Source organism: Ranitomeya imitator, chromosome 5 (assembly GCF_032444005.1).
Source record: "Ranitomeya imitator isolate aRanImi1 chromosome 5, aRanImi1.pri, whole genome shotgun sequence".
Taxonomy (NCBI): Eukaryota; Metazoa; Chordata; class Amphibia; order Anura; family Dendrobatidae; genus Ranitomeya; species Ranitomeya imitator.
In genome coordinates this window covers 705,078,631-705,095,220 of record NC_091286.1, presented here as the reverse complement: position 1 = coordinate 705,095,220, position 16,590 = coordinate 705,078,631, and the positions used below count along the sequence as shown (strand labels likewise).

Genomic DNA, 16,590 nt, shown 5'->3' with positions numbered 1-16,590 from the left:
GTATAGCAGGCAGCAATAAGGAGTTGACTGATGCACAAATTAAATAAAAAGTGTGGACAAACCAAAAAGATAGCTGTGCAGAAAGGAAGGAACAAGAGGATTTGTGCTTTGAAAAAAGCAGTTGGTTTGCACAGCGGCGTACACACAGCAATGCAGCTATCAGGGAGCCTTCTAGGGCAGCCCAATGAGCTACAGCGCTGAAGGGGAAAAAAAAAAAAATGGAGCTTCCACTGTCCCTGCACACCGAAGGTGGTGTTGGGCAGTGGAAATCGCTACAGCACAAGCGGTTTGGTGGTTAATGGACCCTGCCTAACGCTATCCCTGCTTCTGACGAAGCGGCAGCAACCTCTCCCTAAGCTCAGATCAGCAGCAGTAAGATGGCGGTCGGCGGGAACGCCCCTTTATAGCCCCTGTGACGCCGCAGACAGCAAGCCAATCACTGCAATGCCCTTCTCTAAGATGGTGGGGACCAGGACCTATGTCATCACGCTGCCCACACTCTGCGTTCACCTTCATTGGCTGAGAAATGGCGCTTTTCGCGTCATTGAAACGCGACTTTGGCGCGAAAGTCGCGTACCGCATGGCCGACCCCGCACAGGGGTTGGATCGGGTTTCATGAAACCCGACTTTGCCAAAAGTCGGCGACTTTTGAAAATGAACGACCCGTTTCGCTCAACCCTAGCTCAAGTGGTAGAGCTAGAATTCCTTTTTCGCTGGGTTGAATGAATCATTTTTACCACCTGCTCGTGGCACCCATGGCCAAACCTAGTGGGCTTTCAACAATCCTTCGATAGCTCAGCTGGTAGAGCGGAGGACTGTAGCTCTAAATTAGCAATCCTTAGGTCGCTGGTTCAATTCCGGCTCGAAGGAAGTTTTGTTTATCCTATCTCATCCAGAAGGTTTTTCTCCAGTTTGTCTCGTGAATTCAAAACATCGTCAGCAAAATGGCTTTTACTTGAGGGAGATGCTTAGCACAAATGCAAAAACTTCTTCAACTGTAGCTTACTACTGAAGCAAAAGGGTGCAACGTCCCTGGGTAGACTCGAACCACCAACCTTTTGGTTAACAGCCGAACGCGCTAACCGATTGCGCCACAGAGACATGATTTTCAACAAAAACAAAGAAACATTTGCAAAGCACCAAGAATGATTTAGTTGCCAACAGATAAGAAGTGGCTGATAAATTACATGACATAGACCAGAAGGCAGGCAGTAATTAGACTTCAACTCTGAGCATCCTCCACCATAAGCAGAGTGGCGCAGCGGAAGCGTGCTGGGCCCATAACCCAGAGGTCGATGGATCGAAACCATCCTCTGCTAAACGGTTGTGTTTTATACTCTTCATCATTACATTTCATCTAAATGCCCCTGTCTACAGCAAACCCTTTTGGCTCAAAAAAACACTGGTTAAAACCCTGAATCCCAGTTCAACTCGTGCCGCTAAAGGACCAGAAGGCCTTTACGACGTCTCAAAATTTTCTATAAACAAACCATAAAAGGTCAATGGTTCTCCTTGGGATTGTGCTACATCACAACTTTTTTCACTCTCCCCCAGTTTGATTCTCCATGTACTTAGAAAAGATTTGCTAGAACGTTTACTGTTATTGCAGAAAATGTAAAAAAAAAATGCGCGCTTACGTAAGCGTTGGTGGTATAGTGGTGAGCATAGCTGCCTTCCAAGCAGTTGACCCGGGTTCGGTTCCCGGCCAACGCATGGCTTGCTTTTTCACCATTGGTGTTGCGTTTATTCTCTTTTAATGTTTTGTGTTCAAGCTCATGCTCTACTCTCTTCTTACAGTTTAGCAACCACAAAAAGGAGAAAAAAACGAAGAGAAGCGTTCTTAGCTTTTTCAACACTTCATCTAAACCATTTGCTGCTCATCAGTTATTGTTTGAAACTTAGTAGGGTTAGTCCGCAATACAAAAGCAATGCCAAGGTAAATATTGGTATTGTGCTGGTTGGTGTAGCTTCTGTCAAAAGCAAACGCGTTTTGGCTCAAAAATTACTGGTCAAAACCCTGAATCCTGGATCAACGTGTGCCAAAGGACCAGAAGGCCTTCACGACCTCTCAGCAGTTTCTATAAACAAACAAAGCCATAAAAGGTCAATAGTTCTCTTTTGGGATTGTGCTACATCGCAACTTTTTTCTTCAAACTATGCAAGTTTTTTTCACTGTCCCCAATTTGATTCTCCATGTACATAGAAAGGGGTTGCTAGAAAGTTGCCCAACTGTATTTGTAGGGCACCAATCACGTTGTAGACTCCTTAAATGTTCTTCCAGTATGCAAAAATGGAATCCACACTTAAAAAAAAAAAAAAAAAATTGCAATGGCATGTGTGATTGTATATGAAAATTGTGACCTGGTGTGACGTGAAACTGACGATATGTTTGCCAGGTTTGGGGGATTAGCTCAAGTGGTAGAGCGCTCGCTTAGCATGCGAGAGGTAGCGGGATCGATGCCCGCATTCTCCAATACTACCGCTGAATTCCTTTTTCGCTGGGTTGAATGAATCATTTTTACCACCTGCTCGTGGCACCCATGGCCAAACCTAGTGGGCTTTCAACAATCCTTCGATAGCTCAGCTGGTAGAGCGGAGGACTGTAGCTCTAAATTAGCAATCCTTAGGTCGCTGGTTCAATTCCGGCTCGAAGGAAGTTTTGTTTATCCTATCTCATCCAGAAGGTTTTTCTCCAGTTTGTCTCGTGAATTCAAAACATCGTCAGCAAAATGGCTTTTACTTGAGGGAGATGCTTAGCACAAATGCAAAAACTTCTTCAACTGTAGCTTACTACTGAAGCAAAAGGGTGCAACGTCCCTGGGTGGACTCGAACCACCAACCTTTCGGTTAACAGCCGAACGCGCTAACCGATTGCGCCACAGAGACATGATTTTCAACAAAAACAAACAAACATTTGCAAAGCACCAAGAATAATTTAGTTGCCAACAGATAAGAAATGGCTGATAAATTACATGACATAGACCAGAAGGCAGGCAGTAATTAGACTTCAACTCTGAGCATCCTCCACCATAAGCAGAGTGGCGCAGCGGAAGCGTGCTGGGCCCATAACCCAGAGGTTGATGGATCGAAACCATCCTCTGCTAAACGGTTGTGTTTTATACTCTTCATCATTACATTTCATCTAAATGCCCCTGTCTACAGCAAACCCTTTTGGCTCAAAAAAACACTGGTTAAAACCCTGAATCCCAGTTCAACTCGTGCCGCTAAAGGACGAGAAGGCCTTTACGACGTCTCAAAATTTTCTATAAACAAACCATAAAAGGTCAATGGTTCTCCTTGGGATTGTGCTACATCACAACTTTTTTCACTCTCCCCCAGTTTGATTCTCCATGTACTTAGAAAGGATTTGCTAGAACGTTTACTGTTATTGCAGAAAATGTAAAAAACAAATGCGCGCTTACGTAAGCGTTGGTGGTGTAGTGGTGAGCATAGCTGCCTTCCAAGCAGTTGACCCGGGTTCGATTCCCGGCCAACGCATGGCTTGCTTTTTCACCATTGGTGTTGCGTTTATTCTCTTTTAATGTTCTCTTTTGTGTTCAAGCTCATGCTCTACTCTCTTCTTACAGTTTAGCAACCACAAAAAGGAGAAAAAAACGAAGAGAAGCGTTCTTAGCTTTTTCAACACTTCATCTAAACCATTTGCTGCTCATCAGTTATTGTTTGAAACTTAGTAGGGTTAGTCCGCAATACAAAAGCAATGCCAAGGTAAACATTGGTATTGTGCTGGTTGGTGTAGCTTCTGTCAAAAGCAAACGCGTTTTGGCTCAAAAATTACTGGTCAAAACCCTGAATCCTGGATCAACTTGTGCCAAAGGACCAGAAGGCCTTCACGACCTCTCAGCAGTTTCTATAAACAAACAAAGCCATAAAAGGTCAATGGTTCTCTTTTGGGATTGTGCTACATCGCAACTTTTTTCTTCAAACTATGCAAGTTTTTTTCACTGTCCCCAATTTGATTCTCCATGTACATAGAAAGGGGTTGCTAGAAAGTTGCCCAACTGTATTTGTAGGGCACCAATCACGTTGTAGACTCCTTAAATGTTCTTCCAGTATGCAAAAATGGAATCCACACTTAAAAAAAAAAAAAAAAAAAAAAGCTTGCAATGGCATGTGTGATTGTATATGAAAATTGTGACCTGGTGTGACGTGAAACTGACGATATGTTTGCCAGGTTTGGGGGATTAGCTCAAGTGGTAGAGCGCTCGCTTAGCATCCGAGAGGTAGTGGGATCGATGCCCGCATTCTCCAATACTACCGCTGAATTCCTTCTTCGCTGGGTTGAATGAATCATTTTTACCACCTGCTCGTGGCACCCATGGCCAAACCTAGTGGGCTTTCAACAAGCTTTCGATAGCTCAGCTGGTAGAGCAGAGGACTGTAGCTCTAAATTAGCAATCCTTAGGTCGCTGGTTCAATTCCGGCTCGAAGGAAGTTTTGTTTATCCTATCTCATCCAGAAGGTTTTTCTCCAGTTTGTCTCGTGAATTCAAAACATCGTCAGCAAAATGGCTTTTACTTGAGGGAGATGCTTAGCACAAATGCAAAAACTTCTTCAACTGTAGCTTACTACTGAAGCAAAAGGGTGCAACGTCCCTGGGTGGACTCGAACCACCAACCTTTCGGTTAACAGCCGAACGCGCTAACCGATTGCGCCACAGAGACATGATTTTCAACAAAAACAAACAAACATTTGCAAAGCACCAAGAATAATTTAGTTGCCAACAGATAAGAAATGGCTGATAAATTACATGACATAGACCAGAAGGCAGGCAGTAATTAGACTTCAACTCTGAGCATCCTCCACCATAAGCAGAGTGGCGCAGCGGAAGCGTGCTGGGCCCATAACCCAGAGGTCGATGGAGCGAAACCGTCCTCTGCTAAACGGTTGTGTTTTATACTCTTCATCATTACATTTCATCTAAATGCCCCTGTCTACAGCAAACCCTTTTGGCTCAAAAAAACACTGGTTAAAACCCTGAATCCCAGTTCAACTCGTGCCGCTAAAGGACCAGAAGGCCTTTACGATGTCTCAAAATTTTCTATAAACAAACCATAAAAGGTCAATGGTTCTCCTTGGGATTGTGCTACATCACAACTTTTTTCACTCTCCCCCAGTTTGATTCTCCATGTACTTAGAAAAGATTTGCTAGAACGTTTACTGTTATTGCAGAAAATGTAAAAAAAAAATGCGCGCTTACGTAAGCGTTGGTGGTATAGTGGTGAGCATAGCTGCCTTCCAAGCAGTTGACCCGGGTTCGGTTCCCGGCCAACGCATGGCTTGCTTTTTCACCATTGGTGTTGCGTTTATTCTCTTTTAATGTTTTGTGTTCAAGCTCATGCTCTACTCTCTTCTTACAGTTTAGCAACCACAAAAAGGAGAAAAAAACGAAGAGAAGCGTTCTTAGCTTTTTCAACACTTCATCTAAACCATTTGCTGCTCATCAGTTATTGTTTGAAACTTAGTAGGGTTAGTCCGCAATACAAAAGCAATGCCAAGGTAAATATTGGTATTGTGCTGGTTGGTGTAGCTTCTGTCAAAAGCAAACGCGTTTTGGCTCAAAAATTACTGGTCAAAACCCTGAATCCTGGATCAACGTGTGCCAAAGGACCAGAAGGCCTTCACGACCTCTCAGCAGTTTCTATAAACAAACAAAGCCATAAAAGGTCAATAGTTCTCTTTTGGGATTGTGCTACATCGCAACTTTTTTCTTCAAACTATGCAAGTTTTTTTCACTGTCCCCAATTTGATTCTCCATGTACATAGAAAGGGGTTGCTAGAAAGTTGCCCAACTGTATTTGTAGGGCACCAATCACGTTGTAGACTCCTTAAATGTTCTTCCAGTATGCAAAAATGGAATCCACACTTAAAAAAAAAAAAAAAAAATTGCAATGGCATGTGTGATTGTATATGAAAATTGTGACCTGGTGTGACGTGAAACTGACGATATGTTTGCCAGGTTTGGGGGATTAGCTCAAGTGGTAGAGCGCTCGCTTAGCATGCGAGAGGTAGCGGGATCGATGCCCGCATTCTCCAATACTACCGCTGAATTCCTTTTTCGCTGGGTTGAATGAATCATTTTTACCACCTGCTCGTGGCACCCATGGCCAAACCTAGTGGGCTTTCAACAATCCTTCGATAGCTCAGCTGGTAGAGCGGAGGACTGTAGCTCTAAATTAGCAATCCTTAGGTCGCTGGTTCAATTCCAGCTCGAAGGAAGTTTTGTTTATCCTATCTCATCCAGAAGGTTTTTCTCCAGTTTGTCTCGTGAATTCAAAACATCGTCAGCAAAATGGCTTTTACTTGAGGGAGATGCTTAGCACAAATGCAAAAACTTCTTCAACTGTAGCTTACTACTGAAGCAAAAGGGTGCAACGTCCCTGGTTGGACTCGAACCACCAACCTTTCGGTTAACAGCCGAACGCGCTAACCGATTGCGCCACAGAGACATGATTTTCAACAAAAACAAACAAACATTTGCAAAGCACCAAGAATAATTTAGTTGCCAACAGATAAGAAATGGCTGATAAATTACATGACATAGACCAGAAGGCAGGCAGTAATTAGACTTCAACTCTGAGCATCCTCCACCATAAGCAGAGTGGCGCAGCGGAAGCGTGCTGGGCCCATAACCCAGAGGTTGATGGATCGAAACCATCCTCTGCTAAACGGTTGTGTTTTATACTCTTCATCATTACATTTCATCTAAATGCCCCTGTCTACAGCAAACCCTTTTGGCTCAAAAAAACACTGGTTAAAACCCTGAATCCCAGTTCAACTCGTGCCGCTAAAGGACGAGAAGGCCTTTACGACGTCTCAAAATTTTCTATAAACAAACCATAAAAGGTCAATGGTTCTCCTTGGGATTGTGCTACATCACAACTTTTTTCACTCTCCCCCAGTTTGATTCTCCATGTACTTAGAAAGGATTTGCTAGAACGTTTACTGTTATTGCAGAAAATGTAAAAAACAAATGCGCGCTTACGTAAGCGTTGGTGGTGTAGTGGTGAGCATAGCTGCCTTCCAAGCAGTTGACCCGGGTTCGATTCCCGGCCAACGCATGGCTTGCTTTTTCACCATTGGTGTTGCGTTTATTCTCTTTTAATGTTCTCTTTTGTGTTCAAGCTCATGCTCTACTCTCTTCTTACAGTTTAGCAACCACAAAAAGGAGAAAAAAACGAAGAGAAGCGTTCTTAGCTTTTTCAACACTTCATCTAAACCATTTGCTGCTCATCAGTTATTGTTTGAAACTTAGTAGGGTTAGTCCGCAATACAAAAGCAATGCCAAGGTAAACATTGGTATTGTGCTGGTTGGTGTAGCTTCTGTCAAAAGCAAACGCGTTTTGGCTCAAAAATTACTGGTCAAAACCCTGAATCCTGGATCAACTTGTGCCAAAGGACCAGAAGGCCTTCACGACCTCTCAGCAGTTTCTATAAACAAACAAAGCCATAAAAGGTCAATGGTTCTCTTTTGGGATTGTGCTACATCGCAACTTTTTTCTTCAAACTATGCAAGTTTTTTTCACTGTCCCCAATTTGATTCTCCATGTACATAGAAAGGGGTTGCTAGAAAGTTGCCCAACTGTATTTGTAGGGCACCAATCACGTTGTAGACTCCTTAAATGTTCTTCCAGTATGCAAAAATGGAATCCACACTTAAAAAAAAAAAAAAAAAAAAAAGCTTGCAATGGCATGTGTGATTGTATATGAAAATTGTGACCTGGTGTGACGTGAAACTGACGATATGTTTGCCAGGTTTGGGGGATTAGCTCAAGTGGTAGAGCGCTCGCTTAGCATCCGAGAGGTAGTGGGATCGATGCCCGCATTCTCCAATACTACCGCTGAATTCCTTCTTCGCTGGGTTGAATGAATCATTTTTACCACCTGCTCGTGGCACCCATGGCCAAACCTAGTGGGCTTTCAACAAGCTTTCGATAGCTCAGCTGGTAGAGCAGAGGACTGTAGCTCTAAATTAGCAATCCTTAGGTCGCTGGTTCAATTCCGGCTCGAAGGAAGTTTTGTTTATCCTATCTCATCCAGAAGGTTTTTCTCCAGTTTGTCTCGTGAATTCAAAACATCGTCAGCAAAATGGCTTTTACTTGAGGGAGATGCTTAGCACAAATGCAAAAACTTCTTCAACTGTAGCTTACTACTGAAGCAAAAGGGTGCAACGTCCCTGGGTGGACTCGAACCACCAACCTTTCGGTTAACAGCCGAACGCGCTAACCGATTGCGCCACAGAGACATGATTTTCAACAAAAACAAACAAACATTTGCAAAGCACCAAGAATAATTTAGTTGCCAACAGATAAGAAATGGCTGATAAATTACATGACATAGACCAGAAGGCAGGCAGTAATTAGACTTCAACTCTGAGCATCCTCCACCATAAGCAGAGTGGCGCAGCGGAAGCGTGCTGGGCCCATAACCCAGAGATCGATGGATCGAAACCGTCCTCTGCTAAACGGTTGTGTTTTATACTCTTCATCATTACATTTCATCTAAATGCCCCTGTCTACAGCAAACCCTTTTGGCTCAAAAAAACACTGGTTAAAACCCTGAATCCCAGTTCAACTCGTGCCGCTAAAGGACCAGAAGGCCTTTACGATGTCTCAAAATTTTCTATAAACAAACCATAAAAGGTCAATGGTTCTCCTTGGGATTGTGCTACATCACAACTTTTTTCACTCTCCCCCAGTTTGATTCTCCATGTACTTAGAAAGGATTTGCTAGAACGTTTACTGTTATTGCAGAAAATGTAAAAAAAAAATGCGCACTTACGTAAGTGTTGGTGGTATAGTGGTGAGCATAGCTGCCTTCCAAGCAGTTGACCCGGGTTCGATTCCCGGCCAACGCATGGCTTGCTTTTTCACCATTGGTGTTGCGTTTATTCTCTTTTAATGTTTTGTGTTCAAGCTCATGCTCTACTCTCTTCTTACAGTTTAGCAACCACAAAAAGGAGAAAAAAACGAAGAGAAGCGTTCTTAGCTTTTTCAACACTTCATCTAAACCATTTGCTGCTCATCAGTTATTGTTTGAAACTTAGTAGGGTTAGTCCGCAATACAAAAGCAATGCCAAGGTAAACATTGGTATTGTGCTGGTTGGTGTAGCTTCTGTCAAAAGCAAACGCGTTTTGGCTCAAAAATTACTGGTCAAAACCCTGAATCCTGGATCAACTTGTGCCAAAGGACCAGAAGGCCTTCACGACCTCTCAGCAGTTTCTATAAACAAACAAAGCCATAAAAGGTCAATGGTTCTCTTTTGGGATTGTGCTACATCGCAACTTTTTTCTTCAAACTATGCAAGTTTTTTTCACTGTCCCCAATTTGATTCTCCATGTACATAGAAAGGGGTTGCTAGAAAGTTGCCCAACTGTATTTGTAGGGCACCAATCACGTTGTAGACTCCTTAAATGTTCTTCCAGTATGCAAAAATGGAATCCACACTTAAAAAAAAAAAAAAAAAAAAAAAAGCTTGCAATGGCATGTGTGATTGTATATGAAAATTGTGACCTGGTGTGACGTGAAACTGACGATATGTTTGCCAGATTTGGGGGATTAGCTCAAGTGGTAGAGCGCTCGCTTAGCATGCGAGAGGTAGCGGGATCGATGCCCGCATTCTCCAATACTACTGCTGAATTCCTTTTTCGCTGGGTTGAATGAATCATTTTTACCACCTGCTCGTGGCACCCATGGCCAAACCTAGTGGGCTTTCAACAATCCTTCGATAGCTCAGCTGGTAGAGCGGAGGACTGTAGCTCTAAATTAGCAATCCTTAGGTCGCTGGTTAAATTCCGGCTCGAAGGAAGTTTTGTTTATCCTATCTCATCCAGAAGGTTTTTCTCCAGTTTGTCTCGTGAATTCAAAACATCGTCAGCAAAATGGCTTTTACTTGAGGGAGATGCTTAGCACAAATGCAAAAACTTCTTCAACTGTAGCTTACTACTGAAGCAAAAGGGTGCAACGTCCCTGGGTGGACTCGAACCACCAACCTTTCGGTTAACAGCCGAACGCGCTAACCAATTGCGCCACAGAGACATGATTTTCAACAAAAACAAACAAACATTTGCAAAGCACCAAGAATAATTTAGTTGCCAACAGATAAGAAATGGCTGATAAATTACATGACATAGACCAGAAGGCAGGCAGTAATTAGACTTCAACTCTGAGCATCCTCCACCATAAGCAGAGTGGCGCAGCGGAAGCGTGCTGGGCCCATAATGCAGAGGTCGATGGATCGAAACCATCCTCTGCTAAACGGTTGTGTTTTATACTCTTCATCATTACATTTCATCTAAATGCCCCTGTCTACAGCAAACCCTTTTGGCTCAAAAAAACACTGGTTAAAACCCTGAATCCCAGTTCAACTCGTGCCGCTAAAGGACCAGAAGGCCTTTACGATGTCTCAAAATTTTCTATAAACAAACCATAAAAGGTCAATGGTTCTCCTTGGGATTGTGCTACATCACAACTTTTTTCACTCTCCCCCAGTTTGATTCTCCATGTACTTAGAAAGGATTTGCTAGAACGTTTACTGTTATTGCAGAAAATGTAAAAAAAAAATGCGCGCTTACGTAAGCGTTGGTGGTATAGTGGTGAGCATAGCTGCCTTCCAAGCAGTTGACCCGGGTTCGATTCCCGGCCAACGCATGGCTTGCTTTTTCACCATTGGTGTTGCGTTTATTCTCTTTTAATGTTTTGTGTTCAAGCTCATGCTCTACTCTCTTCTTACAGTTTAGCAACCACAAAAAGGAGAAAAAAACGAAGAGAAGCGTTCTTAGCTTTTTCAACACTTCATCTAAACCATTTGCTGCTCATCAGTTATTGTTTGAAACTTAGTAGGGTTAGTCCGCAATACAAAAGCAATGCCAAGGTAAACATTGGTATTGTGCTGGTTGGTGTAGATTCTGTCAAAAGCAAACGCGTTTTGGCTCAAAAATTACTGGTCAAAACCCTGAATCCTGGATCAACTTGTGCCAAAGGACCAGAAGGCCTTCACGACCTCTCAGCAGTTTCTATAAACAAACAAAGCCATAAAAGGTCAATGGTTCTCTTTTGGGATTCTGCTACATCGCAACTTTTTCCTTCAAACTATGCAAGTTTTTTTCACTGTCCCCAATTTGATTCTCCATGTACATAGAAAGGGGTTGCTAGAAAGTTGCCCAACTGTATTTGTAGGGCACCAATCACGTTGTAGACTCCTTAAATGTTCTTCCAGTATGCAAAAATGGAATCCACACTTAAAAAAAAAAAAAAAAAGCTTGCAATGGCATGTGTGATTGTATAAGAAAATTGTGACCTGGTGTGACGTGAAACTGACGATATGTTTGCTAGGTTTGGGGGATTAGCTCAAGTGGTAGAGCGCTCGCTTAGCATGCGAGAGGTAGCGGGATCGATGCCCGCATTCTCCAATACTACTGCTGAATTCCTTTTTCGCTGGGTTGAATGAATCATTTTTACCACCTGCTCGTGGCACCCATGGCCAAACCTAGTGGGCTTTCAACAATCCTTCGATAGCTCAGCTGGTAGAGCGGAGGACTGTAGCTCTAAATTAGCAATCCTTAGGTCGCTGGTTCAATTCCGGCTCGAAGGAAGTTTTGTTTATCCTATCTCATCCAGAAGGTTTTTCTCCAGTTTGTCTCGTGAATTCAAAACATCGTCAGCAAAATGGCTTTTACTTGAGGGAGATGCTTAGCACAAATGCAAAAACTTCTTCAACTGTAGCTTACTACTGAAGCAAAAGGGTGCAACGTCCCTGGGTGGACTCGAACCACCAACCTTTCGGTTAACAGCCGAACGCGCTAACCGATTGCGCCACAGAGACATGATTTTCAACAAAAACAAACAAACATTTGCAAAGCACCAAGAATAATTTAGTTGCCAACAGATAAGAAATGGCTGATAAATTACATGACATAGACCAGAAGGCAGGCAGTAATTAGACTTCAACTCTGAGCATCCTCCACCATAAGCAGAGTGGCGCAGCGGAAGCGTGCTGGGCCCATAATGCAGAGGTCGATGGATCGAAACCATCCTCTGCTAAACGGTTGTGTTTTATACTCTTCATCATTACATTTCATCTAAATGCCCCTGTCTACAGCAAACCCTTTTGGCTCAAAAAAACACTGGTTAAAACCCTGAATCCCAGTTCAACTCGTGCCGCTAAAGGACCAGAAGGCCTTTACGATGTCTCAAAATTTTCTATAAACAAACCATAAAAGGTCAATGGTTCTCCTTGGGATTGTGCTACATCACAACTTTTTTCACTCTCCCCCAGTTTGATTCTCCATGTACTTAGAAAGGATTTGCTAGAACGTTTACTGTTATTGCAGAAAATGTAAAAAAAAAATGCGCGCTTACGTAAGCGTTGGTGGTATAGTGGTGAGCATAGCTGCCTTCCAAGCAGTTGACCCGGGTTCGATTCCCGGCCAACGCATGGCTTGCTTTTTCACCATTGGTGTTGCGTTTATTCTCTTTTAATGTTTTGTGTTCAAGCTCATGCTCTACTCTCTTCTTACAGTTTAGCAACCACAAAAAGGAGAAAAAAACGAAGAGAAGCGTTCTTAGCTTTTTCAACACTTCATCTAAACCATTTGCTGCTCATCAGTTATTGTTTGAAACTTAGTAGGGTTAGTCCGCAATACAAAAGCAATGCCAAGGTAAACATTGGTATTGTGCTGGTTGGTGTAGATTCTGTCAAAAGCAAACGCGTTTTGGCTCAAAAATTACTGGTCAAAACCCTGAATCCTGGATCAACTTGTGCCAAAGGACCAGAAGGCCTTCACGACCTCTCAGCAGTTTCTATAAACAAACAAAGCCATAAAAGGTCAATGGTTCTCTTTTGGGATTCTGCTACATCGCAACTTTTTCCTTCAAACTATGCAAGTTTTTTTCACTGTCCCCAATTTGATTCTCCATGTACATAGAAAGGGGTTGCTAGAAAGTTGCCCAACTGTATTTGTAGGGCACCAATCACGTTGTAGACTCCTTAAATGTTCTTCCAGTATGCAAAAATGGAATCCACACTTAAAAAAAAAAAAAAAAAGCTTGCAATGGCATGTGTGATTGTATAAGAAAATTGTGACCTGGTGTGACGTGAAACTGACGATATGTTTGCTAGGTTTGGGGGATTAGCTCAAGTGGTAGAGCGCTCGCTTAGCATGCGAGAGGTAGCGGGATCGATGCCCGCATTCTCCAATACTACTGCTGAATTCCTTTTTCGCTGGGTTGAATGAATCATTTTTACCACCTGCTCGTGGCACCCATGGCCAAACCTAGTGGGCTTTCAACAATCCTTCGATAGCTCAGCTGGTAGAGCGGAGGACTGTAGCTCTAAATTAGCAATCCTTAGGTCGCTGGTTCAATTCCGGCTCGAAGGAAGTTTTGTTTATCCTATCTCATCCAGAAGGTTTTTCTCCAGTTTGTCTCGTGAATTCAAAACATCGTCAGCAAAATGGCTTTTACTTGAGGGAGATGCTTAGCACAAATGCAAAAACTTCTTCAACTGTAGCTTACTACTGAAGCAAAAGGGTGCAACGTCCCTGGGTGGACTCGAACCACCAACCTTTCGGTTAACAGCCGAACGCGCTAACCGATTGCGCCACAGAGACATGATTTTCAACAAAAACAAACAAACATTTGCAAAGCACCAAGAATAATTTAGTTGCCAACAGATAAGAAATGGCTGATAAATTACATGACATAGACCAGAAGGCAGGCAGTAATTAGACTTCAACTCTGAGCATCCTCCACCATAAGCAGAGTGGCGCAGCGGAAGCGTGCTGGGCCCATAACCCAGAGGTCGATGGATCGAAACCATCCTCTGCTAAACGGTTGTGTTTTATACTCTTCATCATTACATTTCATCTAAATGCCCCTGTCTACAGCAAACCCTTTTGGCTCAAAAAAACACTGGTTAAAACCCTGAATCCCAGTTCAACTCGTGCCGCTAAAGGACCAGAAGGCCTTTACGACGTCTCAAAATTTTCTATAAACAAACCATAAAAGGTCAATGGTTCTCCTTGGGATTGTGCTACATCACAACTTTTTTCACTCTCCCCCAGTTTGATTCTCCATGTACTTAGAAAGGATTTGCTAGAACGTTTACTGTTATTGCAGAAAATGTAAAAAAAAAATGCGCGCTTACGTAAGCGTTGGTGGTATAGTGGTGAGCATAGCTGCCTTCCAAGCAGTTGACCCGGGTTCGATTCCCGGCCAACGCATGGCTTGCTTTTTCACCATTGGTGTTGCGTTTATTCTCTTTTAATGTTTTGTGTTCAAGCTCATGCTCTACTCTCTTCTTACAGTTTAGCAACCACAAAAAGGAGAAAAAAACGAAGAGAAGCGTTCTTAGCTTTTTCAACACTTCATCTAAACCATTTGCTGCTCATCAGTTATTGTTTGAAACTTAGTAGGGTTAGTCCGCAATACAAAAGCAATGCCAAGGTAAACATTGGTATTGTGCTGGTTGGTGTAGCTTCTGTCAAAAGCAAACGCGTTTTGGCTCAAAAATTACTGGTCAAAACCCTGAATCCTGGATCAACTTGTGCCAAAGGACCAGAAGGCCTTCACGACCTCTCAGCAGTTTCTATAAACAAACAAAGCCATAAAAGGTCAATGGTTCTCTTTTGGGATTGTGCTACATCGCAACTTTTTTCTTCAAACTATGCAAGTTTTTTTCACTGTCCCCAATTTGATTCTCCATGTACATAGAAAGGGGTTGCTATAAAGTTGCCCAACTGTATTTGTAGTGCACCAATCACGTTGTAGACTCCTTAAATGTTCTTCCAGTATGCAAAAATGGAATCCACACTTAAAAAAAAAAAAAAAAAAAAAAAGCTTGCAATGGCATGTGTGATTGTATATGAAAATTGTGACCTGGTGTGACGTGAAACTGACGATATGTTTGCTAGGTTTGGGGGATTAGCTCAAGTGGTAGAGCGCTCGCTTAGCATGCGAGAGGTAGCGGGATCGATGCCCGCATTCTCCAATACTACTGCTGCATTCCTTTTTCGCTGGGTTGAATGAATCATTTTTACCACCTGCTCGTGGCACCCATGGCCAAACCTAGTGGGCTTTCAACAATCCTTTGATAGCTCAGCTGGTAGAGCGGAGGACTGTAGCTCTAAATTAGCAATCCTTAGGTCGCTGGTTCAATTCCGGCTCGAAGGAAGTTTTGTTTATCCTATCTCATCCAGAAGGTTTTTCTCCAGTTTGTCTCGTGAATTCAAAACATCGTCAGCAAAATGGCTTTTACTTGAGGGAGATGCTTAGCACAAATGCAAAAACTTCTTCAACTGTAGCTTACTACTGAAGCAAAAGGGTGCAACGTCCCTGGGTGGACTCGAACCACCAACCTTTCGGTTAACAGCCGAACGCGCTAACCGATTGCGCCACAGAGACATGATTTTCAACAAAAACAAACAAACATTTGCAAAGCACCAAGAATAATTTAGTTGCCAACAGATAAGAAATGGCTGATAAATTACATGACATAGACCAGAAGGCAGGCAGTAATTAGACTTCAACTCTGAGCATCCTCCACCATAAGCAGAGTGGCGCAGCGGAAGCGTGCTGGGCCCATAACCCAGAGGTTGATGGATCGAAACCATCCTCTGCTAAACGGTTGTGTTTTATACTCTTCATCATTACATTTCATCTAAATGCCCCTGTCTACAGCAAACCCTTTTGGCTCAAAAAAACACTGGTTAAAACCCTGAATCCCAGTTCAACTCGTGCCGCTAAAGGACGAGAAGGCCTTTACGACGTCTCAAAATTTTCTATAAACAAACCATAAAAGGTCAATGGTTCTCCTTGGGATTGTGCTACATCACAACTTTTTTCACTCTCCCCCAGTTTGATTCTCCATGTACTTAGAAAGGATTTGCTAGAACGTTTACTGTTATTGCAGAAAATGTAAAAAACAAATGCGCGCTTACGTAAGCGTTGGTGGTGTAGTGGTGAGCATAGCTGCCTTCCAAGAAGTTGACCCGGGTTCGATTCCCGGCCAACGCATGGCTTGCTTTTTCACCATTGGTGTTGCGTTTATTCTCTTTTAATGTTCTCTTTTGTGTTCAAGCTCATGCTCTACTCTCTTCTTACAGTTTAGCAACCACAAAAAGGAGAAAAAAACGAAGAGAAGCGTTCTTAGCTTTTTCAACACTTCATCTAAACCATTTGCTGCTCATCAGTTATTGTTTGAAACTTAGTAGGGTTAGTCCGCAATACAAAAGCAATGCCAAGGTAAACATTGGTATTGTGCTGGTTGGTGTAGCTTCTGTCAAAAGCAAACGCGTTTTGGCTCAAAAATTACTGGTCAAAACCCTGAATCCTGGATCAACTTGTGCCAAAGGACCAGAAGGCCTTCACGACCTCTCAGCAGTTTCTATAAACAAACAAAGCCATAAAAGGTCAATGGTTCTCTTTTGGGATTGTGCTACATCGCAACTTTTTTCTTCAAACTATGCAAGTTTTTTTCACTGTCCCCAATTTGATTCTCCATGTACATAGAAAGGGGTTGCTAGAAAGTTGCCCAACTGTATTTGTAGGGCACCAATCACGTTGTAGACTCCT

General features: G+C 42.8%; 23 non-coding genes across 23 annotated transcripts; 16 read left to right on the top strand and 7 right to left on the bottom strand.

Annotated features, from left to right (window-relative positions):
• The first annotated feature begins 784 nt into the window (after positions 1 to 784).
• On the top strand, positions 785 to 870 carry TRNAY-GUA (transfer RNA tyrosine (anticodon GUA)). Its single transcript is given in 2 exon segments — positions 785 to 821; positions 835 to 870. It is a non-coding gene; the product is annotated as a tRNA-Tyr (tRNA).
• A 1,530-nt stretch (positions 871 to 2,400) lies between these two features.
• Positions 2,401 to 2,473, top strand: TRNAA-AGC (transfer RNA alanine (anticodon AGC)). The gene has a single exon. It is a non-coding gene; the product is annotated as a tRNA-Ala (tRNA).
• A 96-nt stretch (positions 2,474 to 2,569) lies between these two features.
• TRNAY-GUA (transfer RNA tyrosine (anticodon GUA)) lies at positions 2,570 to 2,655 on the top strand. Its single transcript is given in 2 exon segments — positions 2,570 to 2,606; positions 2,620 to 2,655. It is a non-coding gene; the product is annotated as a tRNA-Tyr (tRNA).
• A 157-nt stretch (positions 2,656 to 2,812) lies between these two features.
• On the bottom strand, positions 2,813 to 2,886 carry TRNAN-GUU (transfer RNA asparagine (anticodon GUU)). The gene has a single exon. It is a non-coding gene; the product is annotated as a tRNA-Asn (tRNA).
• A 540-nt stretch (positions 2,887 to 3,426) lies between these two features.
• Positions 3,427 to 3,498, top strand: TRNAG-UCC (transfer RNA glycine (anticodon UCC)). Its single transcript has one exon. It is a non-coding gene; the product is annotated as a tRNA-Gly (tRNA).
• A 1,110-nt stretch (positions 3,499 to 4,608) lies between these two features.
• Positions 4,609 to 4,682, bottom strand: TRNAN-GUU (transfer RNA asparagine (anticodon GUU)). The gene has a single exon. It is a non-coding gene; the product is annotated as a tRNA-Asn (tRNA).
• Positions 4,683 to 5,981: 1,299 nt separating this feature from the next.
• On the top strand, positions 5,982 to 6,054 carry TRNAA-AGC (transfer RNA alanine (anticodon AGC)). The gene has a single exon. It is a non-coding gene; the product is annotated as a tRNA-Ala (tRNA).
• A 96-nt stretch (positions 6,055 to 6,150) lies between these two features.
• On the top strand, positions 6,151 to 6,236 carry TRNAY-GUA (transfer RNA tyrosine (anticodon GUA)). Its single transcript is given in 2 exon segments — positions 6,151 to 6,187; positions 6,201 to 6,236. It is a non-coding gene; the product is annotated as a tRNA-Tyr (tRNA).
• A 771-nt stretch (positions 6,237 to 7,007) lies between these two features.
• Positions 7,008 to 7,079, top strand: TRNAG-UCC (transfer RNA glycine (anticodon UCC)). Its single transcript has one exon. It is a non-coding gene; the product is annotated as a tRNA-Gly (tRNA).
• A 1,110-nt stretch (positions 7,080 to 8,189) lies between these two features.
• Positions 8,190 to 8,263, bottom strand: TRNAN-GUU (transfer RNA asparagine (anticodon GUU)). The gene has a single exon. It is a non-coding gene; the product is annotated as a tRNA-Asn (tRNA).
• A 1,307-nt stretch (positions 8,264 to 9,570) lies between these two features.
• TRNAA-AGC (transfer RNA alanine (anticodon AGC)) lies at positions 9,571 to 9,643 on the top strand. The gene has a single exon. It is a non-coding gene; the product is annotated as a tRNA-Ala (tRNA).
• Positions 9,644 to 9,982: 339 nt separating this feature from the next.
• On the bottom strand, positions 9,983 to 10,056 carry TRNAN-GUU (transfer RNA asparagine (anticodon GUU)). Its single transcript has one exon. It is a non-coding gene; the product is annotated as a tRNA-Asn (tRNA).
• A 540-nt stretch (positions 10,057 to 10,596) lies between these two features.
• TRNAG-UCC (transfer RNA glycine (anticodon UCC)) lies at positions 10,597 to 10,668 on the top strand. Its single transcript has one exon. It is a non-coding gene; the product is annotated as a tRNA-Gly (tRNA).
• A 688-nt stretch (positions 10,669 to 11,356) lies between these two features.
• On the top strand, positions 11,357 to 11,429 carry TRNAA-AGC (transfer RNA alanine (anticodon AGC)). Its single transcript has one exon. It is a non-coding gene; the product is annotated as a tRNA-Ala (tRNA).
• A 96-nt stretch (positions 11,430 to 11,525) lies between these two features.
• On the top strand, positions 11,526 to 11,611 carry TRNAY-GUA (transfer RNA tyrosine (anticodon GUA)). The gene is given in 2 exon segments: positions 11,526 to 11,562; positions 11,576 to 11,611. It is a non-coding gene; the product is annotated as a tRNA-Tyr (tRNA).
• A 157-nt stretch (positions 11,612 to 11,768) lies between these two features.
• Positions 11,769 to 11,842, bottom strand: TRNAN-GUU (transfer RNA asparagine (anticodon GUU)). The gene has a single exon. It is a non-coding gene; the product is annotated as a tRNA-Asn (tRNA).
• A 540-nt stretch (positions 11,843 to 12,382) lies between these two features.
• On the top strand, positions 12,383 to 12,454 carry TRNAG-UCC (transfer RNA glycine (anticodon UCC)). The gene has a single exon. It is a non-coding gene; the product is annotated as a tRNA-Gly (tRNA).
• Positions 12,455 to 13,142: 688 nt separating this feature from the next.
• TRNAA-AGC (transfer RNA alanine (anticodon AGC)) lies at positions 13,143 to 13,215 on the top strand. The gene has a single exon. It is a non-coding gene; the product is annotated as a tRNA-Ala (tRNA).
• A 96-nt stretch (positions 13,216 to 13,311) lies between these two features.
• TRNAY-GUA (transfer RNA tyrosine (anticodon GUA)) lies at positions 13,312 to 13,397 on the top strand. The gene is given in 2 exon segments: positions 13,312 to 13,348; positions 13,362 to 13,397. It is a non-coding gene; the product is annotated as a tRNA-Tyr (tRNA).
• A 157-nt stretch (positions 13,398 to 13,554) lies between these two features.
• Positions 13,555 to 13,628, bottom strand: TRNAN-GUU (transfer RNA asparagine (anticodon GUU)). Its single transcript has one exon. It is a non-coding gene; the product is annotated as a tRNA-Asn (tRNA).
• Positions 13,629 to 14,168: 540 nt separating this feature from the next.
• Positions 14,169 to 14,240, top strand: TRNAG-UCC (transfer RNA glycine (anticodon UCC)). The gene has a single exon. It is a non-coding gene; the product is annotated as a tRNA-Gly (tRNA).
• Positions 14,241 to 14,934: 694 nt separating this feature from the next.
• TRNAA-AGC (transfer RNA alanine (anticodon AGC)) lies at positions 14,935 to 15,007 on the top strand. The gene has a single exon. It is a non-coding gene; the product is annotated as a tRNA-Ala (tRNA).
• Positions 15,008 to 15,346: 339 nt separating this feature from the next.
• Positions 15,347 to 15,420, bottom strand: TRNAN-GUU (transfer RNA asparagine (anticodon GUU)). Its single transcript has one exon. It is a non-coding gene; the product is annotated as a tRNA-Asn (tRNA).
• Positions 15,421 to 16,590: the final 1,170 nt, after the last annotated feature.